The sequence below is a fragment of the Rattus norvegicus genome, chromosome 6, assembly GCF_021556685.1.
Source record: "Rattus norvegicus strain SHRSP/BbbUtx chromosome 6, alternate assembly SHRSP_T2T, whole genome shotgun sequence".
NCBI lineage: Eukaryota > Metazoa > Chordata > Mammalia > Rodentia > Muridae > Rattus > Rattus norvegicus.
In genome coordinates, this window is record NC_141539.1 from 53,985,774 (window position 1) to 53,998,774 (window position 13,001).

A 13,001-nucleotide genomic window follows, 5' to 3' on the forward strand; every position below is an offset into this window, starting at 1 on the left:
CCAGATACAGAGTTTTCAGTTTTGCAAGAAAGAGAGACAAGAGACAAGGTTTGTTGCACAATTGAGTGAATTACTTGATGCACTGAACTATGGTTACGATGGTAAGTTTTGTAATGTGTGTATTGCCAAAGAGGATAGAGAAAAGTTAAAAGGCTACCCTCCTTTTAATTGACACATCCCCACCATTCCACATCCCCACCTCGACCTGAGCACTAACCTGCTTTCTGTCTTTCTGGATTCACTTATTAGAGATATTTCAGGTAAGAATCGTATGTTCAGTCTTGTCTCTGACTCTTTTTTTTTTCTTTTTTTTGCTAATAGTTTGAAGGTTCATCCCACTGTATCCTCAGTGCTTTTTTTAATTACTGAGAAGTATTTCATTGTACAACTACCCATTCTTTATTTGTTGGGCATTTTAATTGTTTCCTTGAACATAAGATTTTCCCGCAGTAGGAGGGTATGCTTTGCTTTTCTGTGGTGACTTCTCAGCATTCCCAACATAAGCGGATCTAAGAAATGTCTGTGGGGGAGAGGAGAATGAGAAGGTGGAGAACAAGAAGGGGAAAGTAACAAAGAGACAGAAAGGGATGACAGATGTATGTGCCAGAGAGGGAGCTGTTGGTGATAGCCATGCACTGGCAATGGCCTGCCTGAGTCACCAGTCTAGTCAGAGCCCAGAAGCCAAGCCAGTCCCCCAGCTCACACACTCTCCTGCGCCCACCGTCTTGGCTCTGCCTAACTGCCATTTAGTAGAACCACATGGGGATTCCGAAGCATCTGGTATGAAATTTTTCTCTGTGAAGCTGAATGTAGTAGATAATCACACATCCAGACAAACAGTGGATTGTGCAAGGCAAGCCGCCTTGTTCTTAAACTGTTCATTTTGTTCAATGTGACCTATGAACAGCATTTATGAGAGTAGGGGATTAAAAGTAACTATGAACATCTGTGCTATGCTTTCAGATTTCAACTGTCACCTTCTTGGGAGTCTGCCACTACTATCCACCTATGACGTGGAAATGGGTCAATGTTCTTGCCACACTCATGCCATCAGCCTGTGCCTTGAAAAGTGTATTGTGCATCTTTGCCAGGAACCCCCCTTTTGTGGCAATACATGGGTCTCCGTGGCCATTGCCTAAAAGAGACTTGAAATGGTGCTCTTTATTGTTCAGTGCCCTGTAGCATGAGCCCTCACAGCACAGAAACTGGCAAACTCCAGCCTGAGAGAGGACCCACACTAAGGGCACCTGTACCCAGGCTTGACTACTTGAGGTTGATCTCAGAACATACATGGTGGAAAAAGAGTCAACTCTGGAAAATTGTCCTATGACCTCCCTGTGGATTTCTTCCAAGTCATGCCCCCTCCTTACACACACACACACACACACACACACACACACACACACACTCACATAGATATACTCACACACACACACACACACACACACACACACACACACAAGAAGAAAAAGAGAGAGAAATTAGCAAGGACAGAACATCATCCTCCACCCTCCAGCTTCCCTTCTCCCCAAGAACTGTCGGTCTACTTTACCAGCACACCACTGGATTAGACTAAACACACCCAGCCAAAGTGTCAATGAGATATGTCTTGAGAGTAGAGGCAGTAGAACAACCATCTTACACACACACACACACACACACACACACACACACACACACACACACAATTTTGTCTCATATTCTTTCTTTTATCTCATGTATATAATCCACATCAGCTCCCTACCTCTCTCTGACTAAAAATAGTCTAAATGACCTCTTAATAAAAACAGTAACAACTCCCCAGCTCCGAAAAAAAGAACCAAAAAAAAAAAAAAAAAACAGTAACAACTTGGATTTAGATGTATTTTAGATTCCTGTGGGAAATGAACTCTTGAATTTTTCACAGACAGTACTAAACATATGAGCATGTATATTCTAAAATTAGTTAAATTAAACATTCTTACTCTATAAGAACCGTACTGCACAATTGGGAAGTTTAAACCCAACTCTTTTCTTTGTTCTCAACTCTTGGCAGCCCACCCTGATATTTTAGACAGAGAAAAACAAAAAGTTAACCTAATAAAAGAACAGTGACCTTGATGTGTCTAAAGAAATGTAGCTAGTAAATAAGAAACATATGCCTCTGAGGAAATAGTTTAGGACTAAAATTTTAAATCACTTTACTAGAAACAACCAGGTGGAGGAGATAAGAAATAAACATGAAGGACAACTCAGTCAGCCATGTCACGTGTTTTTACACAGAAGGGAAATATATGTGAGCAAAGTAAAAAAAAAAAAAATGGCACACCCCATGTAACCACATCACTGAAGACCCTGAATCAGATCACTGTAGGAAAGCCTCAGACCCAGGATGGGTTGCTGTGCTGGTAGACCAGATGGCTTGCATGGGACACAGAATCAAGAGGAGGACAACTGAGAAGAGGCTGTGCTGGGGGGAACTATCAATCACAGATAACCCCAAGCCCCAGACGATGATCCTCACTCACATAGGGGTGACAATATCCTGAACTACCATGGATGAGCAACATGAAAATGAACCCTGGCCCACAGGACTTTTCCCAGACACATCCGGAGTGAAGCAATTCATTGCACATTTTTTCCCCTTGAGCTGACATTTGGTTTGAGAAAAAAAAATATCAAAAAGCTTTAGTTGTGTTTTCTGACCATTATGTCAATGTTTAATGTTTAAATTACTGTTTGAGTAAAATTAGACATAAAATTTACTGAGGTAACAAACACAGAGACCATTGAGAGCATTCCAATCAAGAGTCTCAGCTCTTAAATCTAAATTTATCAGAGTATGTTACGCTGAGACTTGAGAGTTCTTCTGAGCATTTTATACTATCAGAGTTTTTCCTTTTCTAGCCTCACCAGCTGTTTCTGTTGTCTAAAGGTCAAGATGTTGCAATGACAAAGTCTTGGAACACAGAGTTGACTCTCATGAGGTTCACATTGTACCAGAAATGCTGGCTGATATGCAATTGTTTCTCCTAACTGGGGAGACCATAGAATACCACAAATATTCCATAGAATACATTCAAATCAGCTCAACTCATTAGCTACCCAACTACCCATTACTTTAGCATAATATAAACCCTTAGAGATCATTGTGGTAGGAAATGTATAGGTTTTATTAAAATCATTGCAGGTAGACTGGTACAACTTCTCAGCAAGATCCTGAAGGACTAACCTTGAGCAAACTCTGGGGCTGCGGGAAGAAATAATAGAATTTTGTTTCATTTTGTTCAGCTCATACTTAGCTGCTGAATGTAGGAGAGAGGTGTCCACTGTACAAGAGCAGGGAAGGCTACTGGGAGGCTGGCCAGGGTGGTGGGCTGTTTAATTCATGGCAGATGAAGATGCAAACATCTTACTCAGGGTGAACCAGAAATTAAATACCTTTTGCAGGAAGGGATGCCCAGGAAGGGGAGTTCATTGGCTAAACACTAGATCCTCATTAGTGTGGAGAACTCTAGGTTTTTTGCGATGTGATAGATTGTCATGACCCTCTTAGTGGAATGTTGCGATCATGTGCTCCAGGACAGGAACCTGCCATTCTCAGTTAGGAGATTTACCAGGTTCTGAACTTGCTCCAACCTTATCAGCTCTGTCTGGTGGCCTGGTCCACTGCCCACAATTCTCTTGGGGAAGACTGTATTCCATAATAGGAAAGGCTGTTGAAAGCAATGACCTTTCACAACAGCCTAATTGATTTCTTTTGCCCCAAATGTTTCTAAGACTCCTGCCTACATGCCCCCCCCAACCCCAGCATGGTCAGTGGATGCCTGAAAATCTGTTTTTTAGAGTAGAATCAGAGAGTCTTGAAGGGAAGAAGAGGCTGAGTTCCCTGGATTCGAATGCACTTTTCAGGACAAGTCAGATTAGGCCTGTGGCCCCCACAGGAATAATGAGTCAATATAGACTCCAGAGCATCTGGTCCAACACCCCTCATGCCCCATTTCACCTCCAGTCCCTCACATACCCTCACATTAGATTCTCTCCTTCTGGTGGTTGACTGAGCGTGAATGACACCCACATGTCAACAGTCACACCTGCACAGAACCTGCCCCCAACTACTTCTTTGTCCCTTTGAATTTTTATCTCTATGAAGCAGAGGAAGCTTGGCCACTCCAAGGACTTAACATCTTTGGCTCATATGTTGTCAGTGTTCGGAGTTACACAGGACAATCAGAGAAAGACACTGCAGGATGTATTATGGCTTTTGTTGGGGGGGGGTAGTTAGCTCTGATGAAATGAACCTCCAACAGCCTTATTGATTATTACACAAAAATTGTGGTTTGGGTAAAACAAGTTCCTCATACCAAAGCCTCTAATCTAATCTATGTTTCATGAATGAAAACACCACCTCTCTGCACCATTAGTCCTTACTGTGTCCTTGGGCACAGAGCCGAGCTTATTTTAGCCTGCGGGCGCCAGTTCTTTGCTTTCTGAGGTCTGAGTCTGTGTTTTATGTTTGTTCCAGTTATAGCATTGCACTTGGCAAATAGATGCAAACCAGAGCAAATTGGGGCAAAAACTGACTACTTTTGCTGTTTCAATCACATTCAATGTGATTAATACGCAATATTTGCAAGACATTCCAAGGTATACCAGGACCTTTTTATGATCAAAGTTGTGCTCCTTCAGAAAAAACAACTCTATAGATAACAGTCACTGTTCTCCATGGTGATTTCTTCAAGTCAAAGTACTTCTAGAAATCAACTACTCATCATGATGTTTATCCTTGATACAATGATACTACTGGAATTCCACTACAGTATCTCTTGCAGTAAATATTAAAAAAGGGTAACCTTTTAACCCACACTGGTGCTGGCACCATAGGGCCACATGGCACTGTGGGGTACTTTTATCTCAACAGCTTCATGCTGCCCCCAAGTACTCTCAGACCCAAGAGGTCCACGAGCCATTCCACCATGGCACCTTGCCACGCTGGTCCCTAGAGTTAGTTCTGGCACCAAAGGGCCATATGGTACTAACCATAATTTATCTCTGGTTAGTATCTCTCCCAGCAGCTTTCTACTAGCTGCGAACTCTCTGGTTCTAGCTACTCGGTAAAATCATGACTCAATAAGCTGTAATTTATCAATCAGATTTATATGTTAAATTCTCAGTCCACAATACATCCACACAATAAACTCAACAACCAAGTGATAAATATATAAACCACCCACCTAGATAAGATAAACTGACCTATAGAATCCATCCCTCAAGAAATATTCACAACAACCTGTATCTATGTAGAGAAGCATCAAGGATCGTTTATGTCTGCCTCCATGCTGTCTCTCTCCTTTCTGCTTCTCCCTCTCCTAAAACCTCTATTCCCGCCTCCCTTCCTTCTCATCCAATGACAGGTCTCGTTTTAATCTTGTGCCTGCCTTCACCTGCATAATGACATTAACCTACAGTATCCCCTGTCTTCTCCCCAGAGACTTGATTGGATAGCATGTCAGGAAACACTTACAGCCCGGAGATCATGGCCAAGGCTCCTAGGACAGAATGCCTCTGCCCGGGATTCAGGCCAGAGCCGTGGTTGTTCTATCATGCAACCATGGGTTATACACTTTTTGAGGTTTGCGTCTGTGTTTTATCTTTGTACCCAGTTATGGCGCAGCACCTGGCAAATAAATACAAATCAGAACAAATTGTGGCAAAAACAAAATCGGACTACCTTGCTCTTGCAGACTCATGCAACAAGTTCCTTGGAAGTCTGGGTCTCTGTCGCCACCAGGATGGTACAAAGCACAAAACAGTGTCTATTACATTCACCAAGCTTGCATCTGTGCTTAGCACAGGCCAGACACATAGTAAGAAGCTCATGGATTTCTCCTAATAGATGAATAAACATAGAAGGTTCTCAAGAGCATGACTCCCAACCAGGGAAAGAAAAGAATGACTCAGGGTGAAAATCTTCAAGGAGAAAAGACATTTGAAAACCATTCTAGGGTGGTATTAGATAAGGAGAGCAGGTGCCATGGTCCCACAGTTCCTTGGAATGTGTCCTTTATCCAGTCCCTCAATATGAAAGAATGACAGCATTCCTCAGGAGGCTTGAGATCTGCTGCGTTGGTGATGGGAACTGAGGCAGAAGACTTGCACTGCCCCTGGCATAAAACTAAGGTAGGAGAAATTCACATATAACAACTACGTCTGTGATAAGAAAACACAAGACAGGCATTATCTAAAACACATGCACCATTTTTCTACTTAACAATAGTCATTTGCCATGTGGTGGGCACCAAAAAAAAACAAAAAAAAAAAAAACACGATGAAAGGAGTTAATATCATGAATATTATGGATCTCAAGCAAAGCTTGTGAGTAGATGGCCAAAAGAATGCTTGTTGTGATGGTGAGGGAGTGCCGTCATTCACAGAAAACCCAGAGTGAGGCTCACATTAAGTAGTAAAGCACAGCAGTGAGATCGCTTTCCTCCTATACTGTGGGCAAGATTTTTAAGTGTAATAGGAAAACCTTAATTGGGTACCACTCAGTTATTTGCTCATTCACTTGGCACATCTTTATGGTGTGCTTGCTGCACTGCTATAATTCTAAGAACACCTCCATTCATTCAAAGCTCGTGGCTCCCTGTATATTATCACATTTAATAGGCACCCTAAGTGTTATCTCGCAGATGAAGGAAACATCCAGAGGCTAAGAACCATGGCCAAAGGCAGATGGTGGTGGGCAGCAAGGCTGAACTGACATCCGGGTGCATCTGGCACCGTAAAGATGCTTCTCAACATTGTGGGTAGTGGAGCCCCAGGACAGTGTAGAAAGGGGTGAGTTAGGGTTCCTGGCCCCGAGAGTTCTTTTCTAGCTAGTATCTTAACATAGCTAGCTCAAGATGGAGCAAGATGAGGACAGAACCACAAAACAGGGCAGACGATGTGTGATTTCTTTAACTTATGCTCCCAGGTCACAGTCTATTACTAAGAGAAGGCAGGGCAGAAATGCACACAGGAGCTCAAAACAAGCCACGCGGGGACACTGCTTGCTGACTCATACTTAGCTGGCTCTCTTCCTACATAAGATGGCACCACCTACAATGGAACGCCTTCTTCCCACAGGCAAGTCCCCAGTCAAGGTATTCCTTGACTTTACCTGTGTGGAGTTGACCATCACTGCCAACTGGGACAACAGACTAACCAGAGAGAGTTAAAAATAATGTTTTAGAGGGGAAAAATTCAGAGTGCTGGTAGATTGGCAAGTAGAACACGGAGTTCAGTAGGGAAGAAAGAGTGAAAAATACAATCACGGTTTCCTGCCTCAGGGCTAGAGTTTAGTCTTCGTGCGTGAGTCCCTTGACATTGTCTGAGCGGGAAGACGATGTGCTGAGGGTGGTCTTCAGTGTTCCTCCTAACACTCCTAAGACAGAGAAGGAGCCTACAGTTATGCACATGGGAGTGAGTAAGAGTCTGAAGTTCAGAGGTAGCCAAGGAGAACCAGAGATGGAAACACAAAAGGGCATAAGCAAAGACAACAGCTAGGAAGTCCTTTCAGGACTTTAATTAGAGAGTTAAGAATTGCAAGTAGCTTTCTCAGTATCTCTGTAAAAGACTATATATAAATCTATATTTTTATATATGGGATAGTAAGTATTTTATATGTTATATAATACATATTGCATTTATGTTTATATACTTATGTATTTAAAGACTTATATTATTACATATAAATATATTTATACTTTTATAAATTTAGTAATTATAAGGTATATTAAATAAGATATATTATATATTATTGTGATGGCTTGTATATGTTCGATCCAGGGAGCGGTACTGTTAGAAGCTGTGGCCCTGTTGGAGGAGGTGTGTCACTGTGGGTGTGGGTTTTAAGATCCTCATCCTAGCTGCCTGAAAGCAGTATTCTGCTAGCAGCCTTCAGATGAAGATGTAGAACTCTCAGCTCTGCCTGGACTATGCCTGCTTGGATGCTGCCATGCTCCCATCTTGATGATTATGGAATGAACCTCTGAACCTGTGAGCCAGCCCCAATGAAATGTTGTTTTTATAAGAGTTGCCTTGGTCATGGTGTCTGTTCACAGCAGTAAAACCCTAACTAAGACAAATACTTATATATTTTGTATACATTATAGATAGATAGATAGATAGATAGATAGATAGATAGATAGTAGATAGATAGATAGATAGATAGAAGATAGATAGATAGATAGTAGATAGATAGTAGATAGATAGATAGTAGATAGATAGATAGATAGATAGTAGATAAATAGATAGTAGATAGATAGATAGATAGTAGATAGATAGATAGATAGATAGATAGTAGATAGATAGATAGTAGATAGATAGATAGATAGATAGTAGATAGATAGATAGATAGAGAGAGAGACAGACAGACAGACAGACAGACAGACTCTTACTTCCCTCTGCATGACTGCAGACTTCTTTTCTCTCTTCTGCTAGAGTGTTTGGAGGAGCATTGAAGATAATCTTCAGCATATCATTTTCCTACTTAGAAAATTTTAATGGACTTCAAAGACTAAACTCTAGCCTTGAGGTGTAGCAGGAAACGCACACACACACACACACACACACACACACACACACACACACACACACACCTGCCCTGTGGCTCAGAATACAGAGTGTCGTGTGCACTCGTGACACAGACATCACCTGAGAGCTCATTAGAACCTCAGCCCCATCTGAGGTACGTACGCTGTTAGGTCTGCATTTCAGCAGTGTCTGCAGGAGATGCTTGTGCACTTTAAAGAGGCCCCACTTCTCTTTTGTAAGTGACTTAAAACAGAAGAATGGAGAGAATGAGCCACCAGCCTTTAAGTGGAGAAAATACAGCCTAAAGTCACATTTGATACTGCTTACATTTGATAAAATATAAAATTTAATGCAGTATAAGAGCTAATGATAATTCCATAATTTTCTCTGTACAACGCTAGCAAAATGGTCAATTTTATGTCACAAGATGAACATAATTAATGAAGAAAAAAATGATAAATAGAGAAATCCCAATGGGGCTTGTCCTAAAGGGCCTCACCACAAAAGGCAGGGCCTGGTTGGCGAACATGGCTAAGGATCACAACAGTGACACTCTCAAATAAAGAGGGTCCCAGAAGCAGATCACAGCTGACTTCCAGGCCACACGCTCCTGCTGAATGAGTGAGATGCCTATGAAATGAAAGCCTTGTGACATCGACAGTGAGACATGGATCAAGTGAACCCAGGGTGTAACAAGGCTTTGGAGATGGAGTAACCAGAAAATTGTAGCTAGGTTGGCAAAGGAATGACCAAAAAATGGTATAAAAATAACCATGGTGGGCTGGAGAGATGGCTCAGTGGTTAAGAGCACTGACTGCTCTTCCAGAGGTCCTGAGTTCAATTCCTAGCAATCACATAGTGGCTCACAACCATCTGTAATGGGATTCAATGCCCTCTTCTGGCCTGCAGGAAGAATGCTGTTATACATAATAAATAAATCTTTACAAATTAAAAAATAAAACCATGATATTTGTAGTTTTAGGGAAATTGGAGTTACATAGACATCATTTCTCCGATGCAGTTTGACTGGTAAAAATGGCTACTGTGGCTTAGCCTCTTGCGAGGACTTTTTCTTTTCCTTTTTTTTTTTTTAGAGATTTATTAATTTTATTTACATGAGTATACTGTCACTGTCTTCAGACACACCAGAGAAGGGCATCAGATCTCATTACAGATGGTTTGTGAGCCACCATGTAATTGCTGGGAATTGAACTCAGGACCTCTGGAAGAGCAGTCAGTGCTCTTAACCGCTGAGCCGTCTCTCCAGCCCCTTAGGAGAAGTTTGTAAGAACAGAGTCTACAAGCCATAAGAACAAATAGCAACTGATCTGAAGACCATCCAAAGTCGCTATGTGTAAGAATTCATTGAATCTGCATACCCCAAATATTTTATGTTTTCTCTACACCTTGAAGTATGAAACTTCAAGGACAAAGTGTTGAAAAAGCATGATGTTGGTGCCCATTTTAAGCACCACAAAGTCAGGGACAAGGGCCAGCAAATTTGGTCAGGCAAGGGTGCCCGCTGCCAAGCCTGATGATTTGAGTTTAGTCCCTGGGACCCATGTGGAAGGAGGAGAGGATATGCTCCCTCAAGTTGTCCTCTGACCTCCATGGGCACTCTGTGACAAGTATACACACACTAAATAAATTACATATACATATATATTATATATACAAATATATTACATATATATTATATATACATATATATTATATATAAATCTTAAATCTTATATGCCACATATATATGACACACACATATATGGTATATATATATATATACACACATATATATGTATATATATATATATAAAATACCACAGTAAACAAGAATTGAATATTTTGTCAGTTAGGCTCTTGCTAGCATAGCATCTTCTAAAAGGAAACCCAATACCACAAGATATTAGAAGAACCAAAAAACTTCTCAGTTTTACAAAGGAAATAATATAAAGAGAAGACACAGACATAGATAGGGCTAAAGACACAGACAGAGGTAGAGACAGAGAAACACGGGCCTCCTGCATAACTCCTTGAGGCTACTGAGTAAATCGTAGTTCCCTGGCACAGGACAGCACAGCAGAAATTCTTGAAGTAAAGTATGACTTGAAGTAAGGTATGGTTGGCTAAACTGGCACCTGTATTTCTTTTTAAGATTTTGGCAACAGCTTTGCCAACATGTTATGTGTATTTCCGGCAACAAGGAAATTATTTCAGGATTGACAGAGGAAATATAACACCAAAGGAAAATTGGAAACCAAGCCCTTGTACTGGTGAGAGCAGAGGAAGTCATGTTCTGGGTGGCTCTCATCCTGCACCACAAGGGGAAAGCAGGTTCACGCATTTAGAACTCTGCATGGTCCTGAAGACGCTGACCATGGAAGCTCAGATACGCCTTCTAAATAGAGACAGGGGAAGGGAGAACTGTGTTGCAAGTAATTAGTCTTGGGGAAATAGTAACTTTAAGAACCTCAAAGCTAAAGTTCTACAGGTAGGTTCTGGAGTTGTGAGGTGTCCAGCCTGGGAACCCATAATTCCTTGTCAGGTTTGCAAGAGGGAGTGGGTTGTAAGGAGAAACTTTCTTCCAAGCTGAGAAAGAAGAGGATGCTATGTGCCCTACGGTGGTGCTGTAGGCCCCAAGGTGCCTGTTGGCCAGTGATAATCAGAACCTCCTTGGGCCCTGAATTCAAGGACTTTAAAAGACCCAAACTATATCTGGTCATCCAAACATGATTCACTCAGAGTGATGGCCTCTGTTGGCCTGCTTGCTCATTTGTTTCTTCATTACACAAATCTATTTGAGCATCTGTGTGTGCATATGCATGAGTGGGCACACTGCAGGAGCAAATGGAAGCAAATGGGCTACCCTGCTAACAAACTCAGCTTCTGAAGCAGCTCCGCATACACCATTAAAGAGTTTTGTTGCTAGACAATCTCACTGTGTAGCCCAGGCTGGCCAGGAACTTGACATCCTCCTGCCTCAGTGCTGTGCAACTACTTGAAAAGTGAAGGAGCTCTGTGCACGAATGAAATGGCTGAGCAGGTGAAGAACACTTGGACGGATTTCTGTGGAGGGAAGAACCGTGTGCACACACAGCTGGGCTGTGCAGCTGAAGGGAAAGACTCGGCCTAAGAGCGTGAGAGATGCTTCAGAATTCCTGCTCCTTCTACCAGCCTTGTGAGCACCAGGGTGGTGACTGCTTTCTACTGCTTGCCTCTGTGTTCATGAGACATCCCACAAACCTTTCTGACCCTGGGCTGAAAGTCTCTCTTCAATCTGGGGTTCCTCAGGAGGGAAGAGGAAGAACTATTCGCTGCCCTCCTCCCTTCATTCCTGGGGCACAGGGCAGGCCCCCTTCTTGTACTGTGTTTGCTCGTGGAGGGAGTTTGTTTAAAGTTACCCCTGCTACATCAGGAAATTGGAGGCCAAACAAGAAATCTGCATGTTGACCAGGTACCCCAAAATGATTCTGGCCCAAATGGCCCATGACAACACTTTTGAGAGACCCGTTCTGAGCAACCACCTTTTGTTTCTTGGCAGAAATGGCCATCTCTGTGTAGCTGACATAAAAAACTCACTTTGTCCCCTTATATTCAATTCAGACATGTCTTTTTCTGGTAGTCTGCACTCTGACAGGAAAATATAATTAATGGCTTCCATCTCAGGGGTACCATAGGGCTCTCGTCAAATGGAAGATAACATCTATTAGTAAATAAATCAGAGTCAATTGTGGGGGTTGAGCACAACCAAAGAATACATTAATAAGGTCTTATTTTTGTATGAGCTTTGTTTCTGTTTTGCAGAGGTAGGTGTGTGTGCGTGCACACATGCACACGTATCACACGCTTATAAATATGCACACATACATACTATCAGTGTCACACTAAATCCACTAGATTTTCACAGGAATTCAAATGCATTTTTTTTTTTACTAGAGAATCATTCATCAAAAATCTTATAAGGGAATGCCGGAAGTCGGTTAATGAGGAGGGGAATGTTAGGGAAGGGTGGGGTCTTGGGCTAAGTTTAGCTTTGGCCTAAGCTCTCAGGAAAGTGGAAGCCTAAGTCACACAGCAGAGTCATCCTCTATGAGGCCCAGGGGCTGGGCTGCTGCATCCTCACAGCCAGGAGTTGGCTGTGAGTACAGAGTCTTCCAGAAGAGGTGTCTACACCAGCCCACAGACACTCTTAAGATAAGGGGGCACTTGTGGTATTGGCACACAAAACAGGCATCACACCCTCAGCCTCTGCTCAAACCCACTCCTGTGTACTCTTACCTGGATCATGGCCTACTGCAAAGTAAAAATGGCCTGGGCCTTGGGACACAATTCAGATTGGGCATTAAAAGCACTACTGCGAGAACAGAAAGGTTTTACTTCTCTCATGTTTTTTTTTTCCAACTTCCATGATGTTTCTCTTTTATTGGCTTCAATGTGATTCTTACTAA

At 42.2% G+C, this 13,001-nt stretch overlaps 1 pseudogene; it reads left to right on the top strand.

Moving 5' to 3' along the window:
* Nucleotides 1–13,001, top strand: part of Lamb2-ps1 (laminin subunit beta 2, pseudogene 1) — a 114,615-nt pseudogene that overhangs the window by 36,538 nt on the left and 65,076 nt on the right.